The sequence below is a fragment of the Triturus cristatus genome, chromosome 10, assembly GCF_964204655.1.
Source record: "Triturus cristatus chromosome 10, aTriCri1.1, whole genome shotgun sequence".
In the NCBI taxonomy this organism is placed as follows: Eukaryota; Metazoa; Chordata; class Amphibia; order Caudata; family Salamandridae; genus Triturus; species Triturus cristatus.
Genome location: NC_140593.1, coordinates 1087582273 through 1087603885, shown reverse-complemented (window position 1 = coordinate 1087603885; position 21613 = coordinate 1087582273).

The following is a 21613-nucleotide window of genomic DNA, read 5'->3' as shown; positions in this document are numbered from 1 at the left end:
TAGGAGGGACAAGGAGTGATATCACAATTCTACATCATGGCAGAGAAGCCGTTATGATGGAAGTAACAGTTCCTTCTTCTTCCCACGACCACTACAACGTACTTGTCTTCACTTTGACTTGACTTCTCACTCGTGGTGCCACTTCTCCAGAATCTTCATTATTCTCTGCACATCCAGCTACATCACCCTCATGGACACAGTAGTCGTGACCACATATGTGCAACACCTAACTGTTGGGGGGAGACGCACCAACATTCATTTGTGTACAAATATGCACACAAAGAGGAAAGCATATACAGGTTTAATGTAAGACTTTGGGGTTTTGATTGAAAGGTGAAAACCCTTCTAAAGCAACAACCATAACCCTTGTCAGGGTGAACCAGAAAAGTGAATTAACCTGTGTGTAATCCTCTGGTACATTGGCACAAAAGCAGTAGAGTTTAGATATATATATATATATGCTCTGCTGAAAAAAGGCAGGTAGCACTACCATGTGGTAGACTGTCATTAGAAAATGTGAGTGTTAAGAATTATGTATCGGTGCTGAGCACTGGCAAACACCGGCAGAAATTAAACTCTGCTGTGAACAATTTTCATCATACAATAGTCCCTCTCTTGCAGTGTTTTGCCCTTACAGTTTCCTACAGGTATTGATATAAAACCAAGTTCAATGTGTGCTAAGCCTGTGATTTAAAATCAGATTTATTGGGGAGGCATCCCATTTCAAACTTAGCGTGGCACCCAGAATGAGGCGGTTAGTGACTGAGGATAGGAGAGACCTCCCAATGGGTGAATTAGTAGGTGATTTATTGCATCTGGAAGGGGTGCTTCCCATAAAAGGCTCACTGTGCACATGTCCATAGCTCAGCCAATAACCCAGAGGAGCTTCCATTAAAATCATTTATTACTTGAGGCAATGCCAGCATCACTGAAGTTGGATAGCTTCTTCTGCAGCCACAACGTCTGCCCTTCTCCACCACACCACCCCTCCTTCCACTGGTGCAAATTGTCTTGCGTGTCCCAGGTTCATAGGTGAGTAGCTCATCCAGCTAATTTCTTTTACTTAGCATTCTGGGACTTTTAGTCCTGATTCTCCCAGAAAATCAACAGAACTACAAATCATAGGAAGAAAAATAAACAATAAGCTGCTCATGCATGGAGCAGGGAAACTTGTGGGATATGTGATGCTAATGGAAGCTTTCCAGCAATAGCAAACCTGTAAGCAATTTCCAAAATTTGCTGGAAATGTATACATTTCTGAAACTTACAGGAGATGGCACAAGGTGTCTTTTTCTCTTAACGTTCCCTCTGAAACTATCAAAAATATAATTCTTAGAATTAAGTTTGTTTCTGCCCTCCCACATCACAGCATCTTTTTTATTTTCCTTTATCCCCTTGGATACATCCTAAAAGAATTATTTTAGCATCTGTGGGATGAGGTGGTTTGAATTGTATGTAATGTATATTCAAAGATACATACTGCTTTGAGGATAAAACTGCAACTCCACAGCTATGTGTGGGCGAGTATAGGACACGAAGAGTATGTGAGAGATCAAATTAAACTTCATTTGCTTTCAGCTTTTTCTCGCAAAACATTGCTTCAAACTGGTTCTACTGCATTGATGTGGAGGTTCTTACCAGCAAGAGTCAAAGTGGGCCATTTGGGGGTAACCTCAGTAGAGTAGATTGGAAATCCTAGCATCCAGGAGTCAGTTTCCAATGACTTGGGATAAGCCGGCAATCACAGCACTGGGTTGGGATGAGAAGGCATGTTGATGTAGCACCAAAGTGGGCCTTACAGGGTTATGCGACGACTCCATGTTCCCATGTTGGGCTTCTAGGGACATTTCTATTTTAGGTATTTGATGTTGCGAGGATCCAACTGCAAGGATCCGTAGAACACTTCACAGAGAATTTTTTTATTGTAGCAGAGCCTCTGAAAGATCTATGGCTGTACTTGGAACAGTGTAGATTGATTGATTGATTGATAGGCTTTATTTCGATACATAAAATATCTTAAAAGCAGTTCAACAGTTTAAGAAAACCAGTAAATAAAACACTTTCCCAAAGAAGAAAATAAAAACAATAACTTAATAAATACAATTAATACAGTTAAAATCAGGATTAAATTGATACGGAAAGCCTTTTTGCACTAATCAACCAGGTCCACTTTAAGAATTTAGACACACCACAAACCACCAAAGTGGATGTGTCAGACAATAAAATGCGTAGGGCCACAGTGTGATAACGAGTACCCAACTGTCTACAAAGTGGTGTGAGCCAGCGCCTCCTGGGAGAGCAATAGTCAGGGCATTCAAAAAGAATATGTGCCACCGTCTCAACCCGCGTGGAACAGAGGGCACAAAAGGGGGAGGGCTGGGGGGACAATTTCCACCGGGATATCAGGTCACCTACAGGTAAAATCCCTACTCTAAATTTAAAATATAAAGCCCTATCAAAGGGAATGGAAATCATATCGAGATAGGGTTCGTAAGCTACCACGTCTTTAATCCTCAAAAAGGCTACAGTTGACTTACATAGGCGTGGGTCGATAGTAAGTTTAGACGAAACCCAATCCCAATACAATTTCTTTAAAGTGGCTTTAGGAGGGGCAGATCGAGTAACCCAAGCTTCACCTAAGCCCAGCTCCCCCAAAAGATGTTTAACGTCCCTCAACCATTTAATACTATACCAGCCCCCCGTTGACATCACCTCGGACAGTCCCTCCGCATAGGAGGCTAATTCGGGCAACCTCCACAAGCGGGCCCACAGGAGCAGGGGACGAAGTCGAGCTTGGTCCGCAATTGATCTGCAGCCTAGATCCAGCAAAACTGGAACTGTGGTTGTGCTCAAAGGGAGAGCCATTAGATCTTTCAAAAATTTGCTCTCCGATTTTGCAAGTACGTCGAGATTGCCTGTACCCCACAACTCCGCCCCATACAAGGCAGCACTAACCCCTCTAGCTTTATAAATCTCCACAACTGGGGCAATAAATTGTTTTGTGGAAGAACGATGTTCCCTGAGCAAGACGCCACCCACCCTTTTGTGGTTAAGGAGCATCTTGTGGATATGCGGAGTCCAACTCATAGAGTCGCTAAGGCGGATTCCCAGGTAGTCAAACTCTGATACCCTCTCCAGGTGAGCAGAGTTCAAGACCGGGAGGCGCCCCAGTTTCCCAGGAGGATTCATGATCACATATTTGGTCTTGTCAACATTGATCACCAATCCCCTAAGGGAACAAAACTCCTGGAAGCGGTTAAGAAGTTTTTGGAGGCCCTGGGGGGTCTTTGCAATAAGGAGGGTATCATCTGCAAAGAGCAGTGTGGGGATCCGAGTGCCCGCCAGGGAGGGTGCATCAGCAGGTTCTTGTAGCAGATGCTCAACCACACCGTTCACATAGAGAGAGAATAGGGTGGGAGCTAACACACATCCCTGGCGGACGCCCCTACTCACTGGAATTCTATCAGTTTTCTCCCCATTCTTACCCCACCGCACCTGCGCATAATTGCCTGTGTGTAGTTTTATCTGGAGTGATAGGATATAAGAAGGCACCCCCAAACCCTGCAAGACCCTCCACAGTTCCTCCCTATGTACCAGGTCAAAGGCAGTCTTGAGGTCGATAAAGGCCAGATAAAGACTGCCCTTGCCCAGCACCACCACCTTCCAATGCAGGAGCGCCAGTCTGAAGACTTGCTCAATGGACCCGGTTCCAGAGCGAAAACCAGCCTGGAAATCTGACAGAATCTTATTATCATCCACCCATTGAAGGATCCTCCCCAGAATCACCTTCCCTGCCACCTTTTGGGATGAATCAATAAGGCTTATGGGCCTATAGTTAGCGGGGTTGTCCCGACATCCCTTCTTGAATATCGGGACAACCTCCGCCCCTTTCCAAGATTCAGGTACAGATGCTCCCCCCAAAATAGCTTTCAATAGAGTGGAAACCAACTTCCCCCAATGCTTGGGATTGGCACGTAGCAAGTCGCCGGGTATCCCGTCAGGCCCGGCAGCTTTTAGGGGGACCAGGGACTTGATTACGAGCTCCACTTCTCTGTCAGTAAAGGGATCAGCCTCAGTGTCCACTGCCTCGACCACCAGAGCAAAGGAGTCATTAAGGACCCCCTCGGCAGGGGTATAAAGGGACAAGAAGTGGCTAAACCAATTCTGAGCTGGGATATTACATGTCAGCAAAGTGTCAACAGGCCTATCCCTAGATCTTACCAAACTCCAAAATCCCCTAGCATTCCTATCCAAGCTTGCAGCCAAGAGGTCCGCCCAGAACTTTTCCTCCCCCTCTCTTTTTGCTACCTTTAAAGTCTGGGAGTAATCTTTCCTTGCGAGCCTAATTGCAACCTGGGATTTAGATTTAACAGCCCCTAACCGCTTTTTTCTTGACTCTGCATTTTTTTGTAAACCAACCCTGCGTTTTGGGCAGCAACTTCCTGTTGTTAGCCCGAGAAGCCATGCTAGGGAGAATAAATAGGTTGCTCAGTGCCCTAGTTAGGTCGCAGAAGGTCAGCGTGATCTCAGACGATCGGGTCAGCGACTCCAATTTGCACTGTGCTGCAGCCAGGAGTGCCCCTATATCTGCCACTTTCTCTTCGGACATGATAAGCTTAGCCCACTTCAGCCGTCTACCACAATTGGATGGGAAAACTTTGTGGGGGTTTGGAGCTATATAAGATGATAATCCCCCCTTATCAGTTAACCACTGGGGAAAGAGGGCGAGTGAGAGGAGATTATGATCACTCTCAGTTGTCGGTATGATCTCCATATCCTTCAGGATGCTCCATAGACTTACGTCAAGAAGAATATAATCTATTCTAGACGTATGATTTGGCCTATTATAAGTATGAGCACCCACTAGGTCAGACTTGGACCTCCCATTAACAGCCCTAAGGTAAAATTCCATGTTGAAGGAATTAATCTGTACCGCCACTTGGGTCCACCTCTTGATGGGAGGCAGCGCTAGGGCAGGAATCCCCCTCCTGGAGTCCTCCTCACCACTTCCCAATGTATCGTCCAGGCCCAAAGACTCGAACGTACAATTCAGGTCTCCTGCCAACAAGATGCGAGATTTATTGGGGCGCTGCCTGAGCAGACCTTCTAATAGGAATATTGTGGCCGATAATATACCACCCCTCGTGCCTCTGGCGTAGATGTTAAAGATGTCCAGGAGGAGGCCACCCCGTGCACCCTTTATAGTAATATTGAGGAGATCGGGAGAGTTGGTGGGGTGCTGAACCACCTGACAATCGAGAGCAACATCAACCCATATGAGGAGACCACCCGAAAGGCGTCCCTTCCCTGAAACAGGGGGGACAGCAGGAACAAAATATGTCGAATATCCTACCTTGTGGCTGGGCTCCCTGCACCATGTTTCTTGAAAAATGCAAATGGAGTAGCCCTCCACAAGCGCATTCCAGTCTGGTAGTCCCAGCTTCCTTGAGATACCCGCGACGTTCCAGCTAAGAATCTTAAAGTCTGGATCCGCCACAACCGACTCCCTGCGGGGCTCGGTGTTTAGTGCCCCCTCCGTCAGATCTATAAGACTTAATCTACTGCCCCCACTTAGTCTTCCTGCGAGCGAGTTAATGTCCTGTGGTAGGTTAGTGGCTTCGTCTAACTGAGAGGGAAGAAAGGCATTGCTTTCATCCGACTCGTTTGGGACAAGTGTCGGTTCAATATCCCGACGGCCCCCCATAAGACCCGGGCCAGACTGCCGGTTGAAATAAATGATGGAGAACAGGATTCTCGGGATAGATAGGGTTATTGCTCCAACCCCCGCCAGAATGTAAACCATTATAATTTGCTGCAGTCCTAGGGTAAAAATAGGTTAAATCTACTACACCAATGCTTGCCCCCCCAATTTCATACTCTTGATTGCAAATAGTTTGAGCAACCCTATTGTCTTTGAAGTTTACCACCACACGATCTCCTTCTAGGTGCTTACGACCATATCCTACCCACCCTACCCTTCTCACTCCTAGGATCAACCCATCTAGACCCCTAGGAAGAGGTCTATTGATCTTTAACCAGTGCATGGTTTTATTTTTTAAAGCCTGGTGGGATTTATAATAATCATCCTTCAAAGTGGGTACGTTGGTAAGTATGGCGACATATGGGTGGCACTCGGGGGGCAAATTCACCGGTGGAAAAGTTGGAGCCGCTTTTGAGGAAGATTCTTCTGGCTGGGTTTCTCTGGGGAGGTTAGTACGAGTTCTGGTCGAGTAGGCTTGATCGGGACCATTGCCTTTGGCAATCCCATTCGAGGTTCCCTTATATTTAGGAGGTCCCTTCCTACCCGGCAGCTCAGCCCGGATAGGCTTCTTTACCGAGACTTTAAGAGGCTTAGGTACACTCGGTTGTGCTAGGCCTAATTGACTAGTACCACCTGAGGTATCCGCAACCTGAGCAGGAGGTACATTAGCCACAGCCAACATATTTACAGTGTTTGCTGTATTAGGGGCGGTAGGTGTGTCCTGTGTGAATGCAGGGAACATCCGGGTGCCACTATCCCCTCTCTGTCCACCCTCCTTGATTTTAGAGTGCAGTTTGATAAGGGTTTTCAGAGAGAAGAAATTATCCAAGGTTGCCTGTTCAAATCTATCCAACCTCTCTCCCAACCCTTTTACTCTCTCCACAATCGGGGACAATAATGTTATCATCAGATCTTCAAATTGTGTAATTGTTACAGAGTCATTAGATGGAGCTAAATGAGAGTCTGATGTTGGATCTACACATGCGTCCTCAATCATATGACCTGAATGATCTCCCCCCTATTCCATCCCGCGATTTTTCGTGCCAAACCCCTCACCCGCTTTAGTTCCTGTTCCCCTTGCACCATACTTCCTTGGTTTCTTATAAAGTTTTGGGAAGCTGCCTTTACGTGGGCTAGCAATCCTTTTCCTTTTAGTATAAGTTACATTCTTAGATACCGTTAGAGGTAAGACAGGTGGCTGAGGGATATTAACTTGGGTAGTTGGAATGATTGGGCGAGTTGTTAGGACAGGGAATTCACTGGAGCATGGGTCAGAACTACTGCTATCGACGGGAGGGGGAATAGATATGGCTGCCAAGCTCTCCAACCTATCTATACTGGCCCTCAGAGATGCAACCCGTAAAAGCTCCGATGGAGGGGATGTAATTGAGAGGGGATCTGAACTACATACAGGCGAGGTAACAAGCGCCAGGGAACCCAATGAGGACCGTTTCGACAGAGGAAGTTCTAGGGAGAGACGCCGCTCTGTCATTACAATCTCCTTCTCTATGACAGCAGCTACCCGTGTGATAAACTGATCCATAGTGCCTATAATACAGCTGGCTCCACCCTCACCTCCTCTCCTGAGGCTCTTCCCTGAGCGGGTGGACATTAACACAGGCTATAGAGGTAACCAGATATTAATAATAGAAGTAAAACCCCTATGCGTCTAAAATTACCAGTGATGTTGTCAGGGGGGTGGCCCGACCCGGCCCTGGACAGCCCCGGACTGCACAGACTGCCCGCCCTTTGCCCGGGCTTTGCGGACGTGAGCGTGATTAAGTACGTATACGCTGGGGGCGTGGCTTGCAGGGAGAGCGGGCCAGGTGTCAGCTATTGGCCAGGCAGGGACTCCTGGGAGATGGAGTCCCTGCAGTAACGCTCGCAGCCCTGCTGTACTGCCACAAACCTCCCCAGCTGCCGTACGAACTGCAAGTACTCCGCTAATTTGTCCCGTGAAGCAGGACCCGCGAAGCGGGTCCGGCGAACAGTGAAGGCAGATACAACAATTAGGTCCAGGCACAAGATTCCTTGGGATGAGGGTCCACTTGCCCAGGGTCCGAGTAAGAGCACACAGAGTCCCACCAGCACCAGGAAAAGAAGGTGTTCTTAAGTGCAGCCGGTGCGCTGGGGGCGTGGCTTGCAGGGAGAGCGGGCCAGGTGTCAGCTATTGGCCAGGCAGGGACTCCTGGGAGATGGAGTCCCTGCAGTAACGCTCGCAGCCCTACTGTACTGTCACAAACCTCTCCAGCTGCCGTACAAACTGCAAGTACTCCGCTAATTTGTCCCGTGAAGCGGGACCCGCGAAGCGGGTCCGGCGAACAGTGAAGGCAGATACAACAATTAGGTCCAGGCACAAGATTCCTTGGGATGAGGGTCCACTTGCCCAGGGTCTGAGTAAGAGCACACAGAGTCCCACCAGCACCAGGAAAAGAAGGTGTTCTTAAGTGCAGCCGGTGTGCTGGGGGCGTGGCTTGCAGGGAGAGCGGGCCAGGTGTCAGCTATTGGCCAGGCAGGGACTCCTGGGAGATGGAGTCCCTGCAGTAACGCTCGCAGCCCTGCTGTACTGCCACAAACCTCCCCAGCTGCCGTACGAACTGCAAGTACTCCGCTAATTTGTCCCGTGAAGCGGGACCCGCGGAGCGGGTCCGGCGAACAGTGAAGGCAGATACAACAATTAGGTCCAGGCACAAGATTCCTTGGGATGAGGGTCCACTTGCCCAGGGTCCGAGTAAGAGCACACAGAGTAGTGTGTGGGGGTGGGTGGGTTAGAAGAAGAAAAAGAATATGGCGGGGAGTAGTTGAGAACAGGTTATTGGGAACAGTAACAGGCAACAGTCAGGTTCACTTATTTTTGGATAAATGTGTGTTACACATATCATACTATATACATATCATACTATATACATATTTACAATCACAAAGAGAAAAAAACTATTTGCCTACTATGACATGATTTCTGGTCAGGAACCAAAGTGCGGCAGAGAAACCAGATTTCCAGAATAATAGGGAAAGAATTTAATCATTGGACCATATTGATACTTTTTGGAAGCTATAGTCTTGGATGACGCCATTTAAACCAATTAGACGGGCATATCCAATTTTAATAGTGTGGTAAAAGATCATAATGTGCCTGCGACATGGAGCCATCATCCGAAGGAATAAAGTTGTTTAGTTTTAGCAAATCATATGAACTAATTAAGCAAATCTAAAATTAGAGTTTTTCTTTTTAAGTATAAATGTACTCAAATGACCGTTGGACCTTTTGAAAATACAACTGCTAAAACTTCTATATTTTTAATATTACAGATACTACTCACACTATTCTTCACAATATATTGTACCAGACAGAGGCAGATTCCCAGCACATGCTACATTCTATCATTTTTCTCTAGTCATGTTCAGACATTTAAGCATGTGATAAATCTGCTTTCTGTAGAGTCATAGCCCTGACTGCCAAAAGGTCCTGCACAATCACAGTAATATCAGATTGTGCGCTACACATTTGAAAAATGACAATAAAAACTGCAATCACCACTGGAGCCTAACATGTGTGATATACCACCAACAGAACCTTTTCAGGATATGTAAAGTCACCAAGGAGTTCTTTGACCATATAGAGGCTGCAAGCTTAGTGCCTCTACAATGTCATAGAAGTGCACGGTGACTCGCAATATATTTTGTAACGTCTTGTGGAGGCTACATTATTCCATATAATAGGTGGGTCTTTTTGTGCTCCATAGTCACCCCAAGCAAGCTCAGTCGTTTTCCGAGCTATGTTCATCCAGCCCTGGTTTTCCTTTGGATTCTGGGATCTTTTGTTGCTTCCATTGTAAAAACAGGATCACGCATCTCAGAATCCACAACAAAAATAGTCTAGCGTGTGTTACATAGACCGAACTGAGGAAACAGGAATGCTCAGGGTTCAATCAGAAATAATGAGTTTTTTTTTTATATTGCCCCTAAATACCAGACTTAAATTGTAAATAGGCTATATTACTAAAATTAATGGTTCTCAACTTTGCAACCATGGACAGCATGAGTCATCCTCGTCAGGTTCAGCAAGATAATTGCATGGTTCAATGCCAAGCTTTCACCGAAGCGAGCTATCCCACTTTATTATATACTGATGAGTTTTTCAATTAAAGCTTACAATGGGAAAACATTAGTGTATCTCTGACCCTGGCTTAAGATCTCTGATCCTTCACTTCAACACAAATCTACCTGATGTTTACATCCAACTTCCTCTTGTTCTCACCTTTCTACCTGAACATAAGTCTCTTTCATTGACTTCTTCCTCCACTCAGGTCCCAACGCTCATGGTGTGACCAGAAGTTTCTGTTTCCATTTTAAATGTCATAATAACTGTTCATCCTGGATGTGCTATATAAGTTCTTAAAAATATAAGAAAAATTGGGCCTGAAGCTGCATGTTTTGATTTTTTACCTCACTACATTTTCCCTGATTAATTATGACTTTTTGAGCTGCCAAGATCTGCCAGCAGAAAACAGTAAGGGTGAGACGATCATTGCACAACCCACAATTCGGACTCCTGTGCAAACCTCTACTTGTGTATTAATCAGAATTTACATCCAAACTGGAAATAAGGGCCATACACTTCAACTTTTACCTACACTTCACGTTAAACCCCTCTTGATAATCTCAGTGTCTCCAATTCTTTCCCCCTTTTTCCTCATCTTCCCCTTTTGTATCATTAATGACATTCCACTTGAACTGTATGTTTCCTGAATTTTTCGACTTTGCTTTTCATTCTGTTCTTCAACAATTGATTAATATAAATGATGGGTGAATTTTCTCGCTTTTTGCAACTCTGCTTTCCCTATAAAGGTATTATTTGCGAGGTTTTTCCCATTTCTAAGTAGAAAGTGATCTTTGAGTATTTTATAGGTTTCATTAGTTTTGCAAAAAAATCCTCAAGAATCCTTTTATGTAATATATCCTCTTTACTCAGAACCAGAAATGTGTTGCAGTATCTGTTGATTTTGGTCTTTTGATCGAACGATTCTCTTAGAGTCAGAGGGCATTACTTTTTTGATACAAGAGATTAAGTCTTTTCTAGATATAAATATCGATTCTGCTGATATCGCAGTTGTGTGGGATACTTTAAAAGCTTTCTTGAGGGGGCTGGTTATAAACAGAACCTCATACAAAAACAGGAAATATAGGGAGGAAATCACACATTTAGAAGATCAAATGAAAGAGCTAGAAAAGGACATAATCTACGAGGATGATCAGGCGCTAATCCAAAGCTCTATAGATAAATTAGAGTCCCTCAAAGTATCTCTGGAAGGTATAGTCCAGGCAAGGATCTCCAGCAGGTGGGAGGTTAGTAAATTGGCACAGGGGGCTGGAAGATTGTTAGCTTGGAAGGCTAAATCGGATAGAGTACGAAATTTGATCAAGGAGATACAAGATTCAGACTCTAATATAATTACCAACGAAGATAAAATTGGAGAAGTATTTCACACGTACTTTGAGGGACTTTATGATGAAGATAACTATATAGATGAATCTGCGGCAACAGACTGGTTAAGTCTAGTTCATCTGCCAGTCTTAGATGCTCTAAAAAGGCAAAATCTAGAAGCTGAGATTTCGCAGCAGGAAGTTAGGAAGGCCCTTTTAGCCTGTAAAACTGGTAAAGCAGCAGGGCCGGATGGCCTTCCGGTGGAAGTTTATAAATCAGTGGGAGAAGTTATAATCCCATACATGACTACACTTTTTAATAAAGTCCTTTCTGAAGGGGCTAAACCACCTTCTTCATGGGGAGAAGCAAATATTATTCTAATTTTAAAACCAGGTAAATCTCCCATAGAGTGTGGGTCATACAGACCCATTTCGCTCCTTAACTCGGATTATAAGGTCTTTACTAGAATCCTTGCAGATAGATTAGGAGCAGTGGCAGGAGATCTCCTTAATTTAGATCAGAAGGGTTTTTTGAAGGGCAGAAATCTTTTTGACCTTACTCACGACCTGATAGGAGCAATCGATTTCTCATCCAGTTTTGCGTGTCCACTGGCGGCCATGACTCTTAACGCAACGAAAGCTTTCGACAGGGTAAACTGGAAGTATCTCTCTGCAGTTTTGGAGAAATTTAATTTTGGTCCGAAGTTCTGCCGAACTATAAAACTTCTATATAGGGATCCATCAGCAAGTCTGGTAGTGAATGGTAATTTGACAAAACCTTTTAGCATTAGAAGAGGAACACGACAGGGCTGTCCTCTCTCTCCCCTTCTTTTTGATCTATATATAGAGCCATTTGCTCAGAATATAAGGGAGGAGCAAAGTATGGTACCATTTAAGTGTGGCTCTTGGGAGAGAAAGGTAGCCCTGTATGCAGATGACATTTTAATTCTGTCATCAGACTTGGATATATCATTTCCTCAAATCATTAGGCTGGCAGAGGACTTCGGCAGAGTTTCGGGCTATGAAGTCAATGTTGGAAAAACCGAAATTATGACGTGGAACCTGCCGAGGAGTCCTCTTCAAACTAAGAACCACATGAGGTACTTGGGGGTCAAAATTGTCTCTAACATCGAGGAGATAGCAAAGGTGAATATTTCAAATATTTTCAGAGAGAGTAGAAATCAAATGAAGTCTTGGGCTCATCTCCCCTTAACAATCTTGGGTAGAGTAAATCTGATAAAAATCGTTATTTTACCCACATTAACTTTTCTCTTCAATACCATCCCCTTACACTTTGATAAGCAACTCATTGATAAATTTCAGCAGGTTATAAACTCATTTGTATGGGCCTACAAGGCAACTAGGATTTCGTGGAAAAAACTTAGACGAAGAAGAGAAAAGGGTGGTCTCACACTGCCAGATATTCAGTACTATGCATGGGCATTTCAATTAACTCACTCAAGAATGCTGTTAAAACACCCAGACGACTCAGCTAGGGGAAAAATGTTTAAAGCAATGTTGGACCAATCAGAGCATTCCCCAGAAGGCTTTCTTTTTAAATATGGAGATAAAAAATTCTTCAAGAAAGTTAGGCTGAAGGTTTTAAGGGGAGCAGCTCAATTGTGGGCTAGAATAAGAACCTTAACGGGACTGGGGTATCATTCAAGACTTGCCCCGTGGTGGGACAGCCCAGGGTCACCTAGTTGTCTTAAAGACGCGCTTTATGCCTAACAATATGGGGAGATTTATTTGAAGATGGTTTTCTACTGCCTTGGGAAACCTTAAATGATAAAACTGTGGATGGTATGTCAAGATTCAAATACATACAGCTTAAAAGCTGGTCCCAAAACTACAAACAGCCAATTGGAATGGGAAATGATCTTGAAGAACTTTTGGTTAAAAAGCCAGTGGGCAAGAAGGAGGTAGCCTCTCTTTATTGGGCGACTGAAGGTGCAATAGACGGCGACTTCAGATTAGCCGGGGAACTATGGGAGGAGTCGATCTCTGAAGGGGACAATATTGACTTATGGCAGATTTCATATAACATCTTGTTTTCTGTGGTAAAGCCAGCTTGGCTGAGGAGAAATCATTACTTCACAACATTTAGAGCATATTTGTCCACTGCTAGACTTTCTAAGATGTCTAATTCCTCTCCGGCAAGATGCAAGAAATGCAATGAAGATAGTGTACCAGATATACACATGTTCTGGTCCTGTCCGGGAATTGCTGACTTTTGGCAAAAAGTTTCTACAACCCTGTCGTCTATTTTAGAACAGTCAGTTCATATCACCCTTAGCCTAATAATTTTTGGAATTGACATTGAAATCACTGGACATTCTAGAAGTTTTCTCTTTTTCGCAATTCTGTTGGCAAGACGAGAAGTATGCAAAAAATGCGTAGAGGCTTCCCCCCCCCCACACATTCAGAATGGCTTTCATCACTATACAAAACATCGATAATAGACTTAGCTAGACTGAAAAACAGCAAAAAGAAAGCAATCTGGGACTGTTTATTAAATTGGCATACAGTCCATACAACAACAGAGTAAATAACTCATTTTACTCATGTCATTGGTAAAGTTCTTTTCCCTCTCTTCTTTTGAGTCCAATGATTAGGCCCACGGAAAAAGCTCCTAGACCGGGATGGTCAGGGTTCCCCCTCCGTATCTCTGGGTCAACAGATATGGGTGTTTGGAGGTGGGTTCTGTCCATTATTTTTCTGGTTTCTGATCTTATCAGAATAAGCAGGGAGCATGACCACCCTTTTATATACAATAAAAGGTTAGCAACAGGTTGGATGCGGTTGTACCACTGGTAGGCTGGCGAAAGAGTAATCTTTCTAGAGTTAAGAAACCTACCTCTCCATAGTGAGTAACAGTGGAGACCTGCAGATCACCAGTTTGCTGGGGTCAGAGGCTAATGAGGACAAAAAAAAAAAAACACATACTATTGTATTGAATTACCCGAAACAACAATTTCAGATTGCTACCTCCCAAACTATACCTACCATTATATAGGTTCAACCTGGGTTGGGGGTTCTCTTTCTTCAACTTAGAAATCAACAACTTGAATAAATCATTGCATAACTTGTACAAAGTGACCGCAAAATTATATTAACAACAAAACAGAGTTAACTGATTTCACTTTGCAATGCCAAAATGGTTATTGAGACAGTAGGAAGAGCTGTAAATACATGCTCCCCCCACCAAACTAATATGGTTCCTCCTGCCTTGGACAGTTGGGGGTTGTGCTAGGTCCATGTCTAAAACACGCTGGCACAACAACCCTTTGCTACTCTCGGTTTTATGTGATAGGCAATGGCCAGGGCTGCATGCAAACCCACCAGACAGAAGTAGCCACCCGGGGCTTGGATGATGCAGCTCAGGTGTTTCATCTCTATGCATTCAGTTATCCAAAGCAGGAAACACAGACAAGCACATTTTACAGGGTTGCACTACCACTTTGAATTGCAACCTGACTTCTGATGAGATATGTCGGCAAATGTTTGTAGAAACTTCTTAAATCAGATTAATCAAGCATAAGTACCCTACAACAGAACATAGCATGTTAGTAAAGTTCACCTCAAGGGTTTCTGGGGTGTATAACAGATGTTGTTACTCAACCCACGGATACTGATTTCTCGGTCATGCAGTGCTTAATTTGAACTAGTGGTTTCCGGTGCCCGGCACCGGCACTTAATTGTCAGCACCAGTGCAAGTGACACCCTGCCATAAGGTGGCGCTGTCTAGCTAACTTAGAGATGACCACAACAACAGGTAATTAATAATGCTATATTTATTAAAAATGACTGTTACCTGCCGCCCAAGCCAATCTTATAGCTTTGGAGGCCTGAAATAGTCCGAATTGCCACACTTGTAGGAGTGTAATGGTTAGTAGTTGTTTTGTTACTATCATTGGCAGCATAGCAGGGCAATGTGTGGTGGACATTGAAGTGGCCTCCTGATGAGAGCCTTGGCACTTAAGTTTTTTACAAAATAGCAATGCGGTCATGTGAGGTTGGAAGCGTAAGTGGGTCTGCTGGGATTCAAACCTTTGACCATGGTATCAAACCGAGATCCCTGTAGTGGATGCATCAATAAGCATAGCCATCAGACTGAAACAAAATGATTAACGTTAATGGTGCGGGAGCATTTCTGGTATACATACACACTAAAGGGGAATGTGTATTTTAATTTCAGGGGTAGGGTTAGTATGAGCACAGACCCATCCTCATAGCATCAACATAAATCAATAACTGCCCAGCAGCTGAATCTTAATAAGGCAGCGGGGAGGGGATTTTGTGACACTAACAAAAACCTATACATAATTGTTTTGGAAAGGTCATTGTTTCCTTATTGTTAATAAACCTACCATTAAGTATCTTGCATAGAGAGGTGCTGAGAAGTCTGTAATAAAACAAACTGATGTTATAGTTTTTATCGAAATTATAACAATGTATAATTCCTTCTAATAAATATTAAAATTCAACTTTTTTGCAATCGACATGTTTGATTAATACCTCTTTATGAGACCTCTTTGGCATCTTTCCATAGCCTAAATTACATTTTTGCTGCAAGTATGAGCCTACGTAGGTGGTTCACCTTCCATTAAAATGTCCCCGGCAATTATGCCTGACCTACCTTGGAGTTGCCAGTTTGCTGTTGTGGAATCCAAGTTGCCTTGGTGTGAATGTTAACTAGATCCCTAGGACTTTCCAGGAAAGCTGCCTATATACAACTTTCATAGTGTGGTTGTAACATCAATGACCAATTGGATCCTTTCTATCTAGGCCAAGGGTTCCGCTGGACAGGAGGCTCTGGACAACATCAGAACATTTTTGAGACAAGGGTGCTCATTTGTTGTTGGGTGTTAACTGTAAACCCACTGATTTGCTTAGGAAGTGTTAAGTCCTCTCACAAAGGATTCATCTTTGGTGGTAAGTCCAGTGGTGAAGGGTAAGGCATCCATCACTATCATGGAGGTCACTAAGTGGCAGATTTTAACGTGGAATAGAATTGAGCTTCACCCTTACCGTCCATCGCAACTTCTTCGTTCTTCCACTCAGGCTAAGTTTTCAGTTCCCAGAACCAGACTGTTGCGAATGGGTGGTCGGTCTTTTTCTTGTCTGGGCCCCTCTTTGTGGAATTCTCTCCCCTTGTCTCTTCGTTACGAAACCATCTATGCGAATTTCTGAAAGTGTTTAAAAACATGGTTATTCAATCAATAGTTCCTTTTCTACTCTTTTCGTGTCAGGCGGTGCCGGGAAACCTCTGGGTAGCTGTGCGCCTTATAAAATTAAATATCAATAACAGCTGTGGAATTACTTGCTCCATGTTTTCCTTACGGTGGAAGTAATTCTATTGCGGATTCTCAAACGGGGTCTGCTGACTGTGGTGAAGGTGACTCCATCAGCAGATTCTGCACCAGTGGATAATCCCCTTATCATGAACTGACCATTTATTTCAGACCAGTGGGTTTAAAGTTACCTCCTAGTGCTACATTAGCCCCTATGTTTTTACTGTTTACACACCACTGGTAGCCTCATGATTTAGTGTTATTCTGTAAGAACATCTGATTTTAGATCTCGGGTCAAATTGATGATCTTGGAGTCTGATCTCCTGCATAGCGGTGCAAGCGCCTGACCCTCACCACCAAAGTAGAATGGATGAAAATAAATGAAATGTTTCAACAATGTTGTTTATACATTTTACTGTCTTACAATGATATATGAAAGCAGTGTAACAGAGAGAGAATTCCTGGCGGTCAGTTATTAAGAGAGAGTTCCATGCTAAATAGAGGTAGGTGTCAATGCAGGTCTCAAAAATCCTCCTCTATCAACAAGGCTCCAGAAAAGTTACCAGTCAACAGCATTGTCTGAAAAAATAGCCCAATGAGTGAAAAGAAGTGCAGTAGGTAAACAATCTCCCTTAAATAAAAGGACTACTGCTAAACACTTAGGGACCTATTTTTAGCTGAACAAATGCAGGACAACCACCAAAAAGTGGCACATTTCCCCTTCACAATTTTACGAGTGCAGTGATGTCATTGGCACTCTACATACAGAAGACAGGACATCTGCCCGTTTTTGGGGATGTTCTTCTTCGCCAAACTATAAACAAAGCCCACAGGAAAAAAATCAAAAACTATAAATAATGTGGGAAAACACGTAAAAGGCCCAGATTAATATTACATTATTTTTATACTACATAAAAATCATATTGTGAGTGCCTTAGCCACATGTTGAATCAATGATGAGCTTCCACATCAACACAAGAGTGAAAAATAGAACACCAGGTCCACCCATATTCACGTCATCACACCCTGTACATGAAAAAGAGCTATTTAAAACCTACTTCAAACTACGAGATATGTGCTAAATTACACCAGTAGTTTGTACATACTTAAGAAGGAAAAAGAAAAATATAAGCAGATCTATAGAGATATATAACAGACAAAAAGACGCATTTTGTAAATGGTGACATTGGCACATCGGAGAGAGAGGGGCATCCATGATCTAGGAAAAGAAAAACCAGAACATCAGAGAGGAACATGGGCTCCTCCCCCTTCCACTGGCGGGATAAAATTGGAAAAACTATTAAAAACATTTTGAAGTAATTATTACTTAAGTGTATCACTTAAGAGTACATGTTTATTTGCATAATTATGTTCCATCATTTTTATTCCATTCCATGTGACCTTTAATTTGTCACCGATCCCAAAGACCACACCCACTTCAGGTGACATATGCTTTTCCTTCTTCTAAAAAGAAGGAGAGCGCAGACCGCGTGCCTAAGAAATAGAACTACATCAATCCATATAACATACAGAATAGGTCAATGACCTCACAGGTACCCATCTTATTGTCTCTCTTTGTTTTTCTTATGCCCACTCTGTCTTCTCCCATCCATAGGGCGAGGGCAACAGAGTGGCTTGTACTGGAGTAAATGTTGTTTTGTCCATTCCCTATCAGGACACAGAAAAGATATTGACAATGTATTCCATGTGTGGAAGCTATGTCCAACAGAGCTTCAACTGTAATATTTCTTCTTATCTGGAAGGTTAATTCAAGAGCAAGTCACTACATATGATTTTGCTCCTTGGGTGTATCTGTTCCTTGGGACTCCCTGAAAATGAAAACAAGTCTGAGGCATTTTACTCAATCCAAATGTCGTCTATATAGCAATAATCTGTGTTTAACTTTCCCCTTAGACTCCTGGTCTATACATATTTATCTCTAAAAAACCAGGTACTGATTCTGGGAATATCGTGCTACAGATAGGCTAATTTTCATAGAGAAAATTCTTCTTAGTGGCATCTCTTCTTCAGGACACCTTGTTTTTATTTAACTTTAATTCCAGGCGTGCTGCTTTCAGTGGTCTGTTGTTTCATCAATAAGCTAACCACATTACATTTAACAAACCTTAATTGGCATTTTCTGTCTCCTTCAGTTGCACGGATTTGCTTCACACAGCTAAAGATCTAAGGGCCAGATGTACGACCAAGGAATTTGCAACTCGCATATTGCGTCACAATAGCGATCAGCAATTTGCGAGTCGCAAATTGGTATGTATAACAGTATCTGCAACACTGATTGCGATTCCCAATGGGATCACAAAATGCATGCCTCATGCATATGCATGAGGCACTCGCAAATTGCCACCCCATTGGGAATGGCTGGGCCTCCCAGGTATGGTGGCCTGCTGGGCTCAGCAGACCTCCATGTCTGGAACTGCTTTTCAATAAAGCAGTTTTGTTTTAATGCAGCCCGTTTTCCTTAAACGAAAACGGGATGCATTAAAAAAAAGAAAAATGAAACCTTTTTGCCTAATTTCTTAAGGGTAGGTAGTGGTCCCTGGGACCACGGCCTGCCCTTCAAAAATATTTTTAGAGCCAATCACAAAGGAGAAGGGGTCCTCTGAGGACCGCTTCCTGTTTGTGAGTGGTTTACCACCCTTCTGTGATGGGTGGCAAACTGTGACTGTTTTGCGACCACAATTGCAGTTGCAAAACAGCCATACATGTCATTTGGGGTCGCTATTAGGAAGGGAAGGTCCCTTCCTAATAGCGAGTCGCAAAACACTATTTTGCGAGTCGCAAATTTTTGCGAGCCGCAAAATAGGGTTTGTACATGGCCAAAAAGATTTTTGCATGCGCAAACGAGTCTAAGATCCATTTGCGCATGTAAATATCCATCATACATCTGGCCATAAATACCCTGTAACTAAATCTAAAACACATTCCTGCTGAATAATCAAGGAGCAGCTAATTTATAGTCTCTTGTTGTGGAAGCATCATACTATAATTCTATAATGTATTTTAGTCACTTGGCGGGGTGGAGACTGTGCAGAGAGCCTCTGTCTGCTCCAAGGCTTCAGCATACAGTGACTGAGAAGCCAAATACAGCATGTTAAAGCTGTTTTAATACTAGGAGTAACAGGGCTCAGGCAGTTTTTCACATGTAATTGAAACCAAAAATAATATGAAATATCGACAATTAAATATATTATGATTTTAAAACATCCAGGTAAAAAACAACGATCATAAAAATATTGACTCAAACACTTATAATGTAAAGTACAAAAGTTTGTTTTCCAGAATATGAACAATATAATGTTACATTTATATCTTTAATTGAAGATAACCATATTATATTTTTTAATGAAATCATTTATTTTTTATTTCTATAAAATTAACATTTAAAATATACATATATATACACATATAATATAAAAACATATACTTTACTGTAATGTTTTAAAACTTGTATACTTTATTCAAATACATTTTTATGTTAAATTATGCTATACAATAGCTCTATACCCAGAAATATAATGCATAAATAAAAATAGATAATAATTGTAATTTATATTAAAGAATACAAACCACATAAAGAAATAAACATAAAATATGTAAAGGTATTAAAAATATGTTCGATGTACTGAACAATTATAAATGATATTTAGAAATGTATAGAACAAATTAATATTCTTAAAATACAAAAAAAATAAAGTAAATAATTCTAAAAAGCAAAACACAATGGAAAAATAATTTATATTATATTTCAATTAAATATGTGTAAAATATCAAACATTCCAGGATATAGTTATAGGTCATTCGGATCCAAATCCAACTCCAAACCAAAATTATTTAAAAATAAATAAAAACGATTAAAATACACTAGAGTAACTAAAATCATACAATAAAATGGGAGAAAAGTGCACATTGGCAAAAGAGAGTCAGAGTTAATAAACTAACTCCAAGAATGGACAGTGAATGCACTCGGAGGGTCACATTTACAATTCTAGCAACAGTCTAACAAATACTGGGGAAAGTGCATACAAGGAGGGTTCAGATTTTTTATTCTAAATTCAGTCTAACAAACACTGGGGAAAGTACATACAATGGTGTGCAGGGGTGCGGTGTGGTGAGGAGTCATATTTAATATTCTAACTCCAGTCTAACAAACATGTGGGAAAGTGCATACATTCTGATGGTCAGATACCTAACTCCAATATGGCAAATATTAGGGAAAATGTGTGCACTGAAGAAAAGGGGAAAAGTAGCAGGTCTACTTGTCTATCTCCAGACTAACAAACATTGGGGGAAATACACACATTGTGTGATTGGTGGTGTCAGAATTACTATTTATGCATAAATGGAGGGGTTGAAGTACACTAACAAATAAAATAAACACACATTAAACATTATTTCAGAAATGTAAATAATATTTTTTAAATATATTTACAAAATAAAAAACTTTAATAAATAGCAAATATATCACACAATTGTATTTTTTTATTTTTAATAGGATAAGTAATCTGTAAATTAAATGGTATCCCTCAACCATCCCCAACATAATCACCACCATAAAAGGAAAGTAATACAACCTCTTCCGCTAAAAATGTATTCCATTTTTTTATTTAATTAAAATGTAACAACTTTTAATACAAGCACTACCTACACACTCTTCTAGAATACACCACATGCAGAAGAATCACATAGTAATAAAAAAAATTAAGCTATCAAACGTTAATAATTTCAAATATTAAACCAGTAAGAATAATTATTATACATTTTATCAACAGCAATACCCACTCAAACCCAAATTCTTATCACTATCCATAAAGTATACATGAAATACAAATTGCAAAAACATATATACACATTTTTTTATAAATTATGAATATTTAAACAGCTAGATAAAAATTATAACATTACATACATTTGCATAATTAATACATTAAAGATTATTATCAAACATAATATACATATATACCTAATTTATATTTTATATAAGGAAAATATATTTTACTTAAACACTACCCCGCAAAACCCAATAAATCCTACAACCCAACATTGAAAATGATTAAATCATTTAACACTCAATTAAGCATGTAAGCAAATATATAACAATTAAAAAATAGCTTAG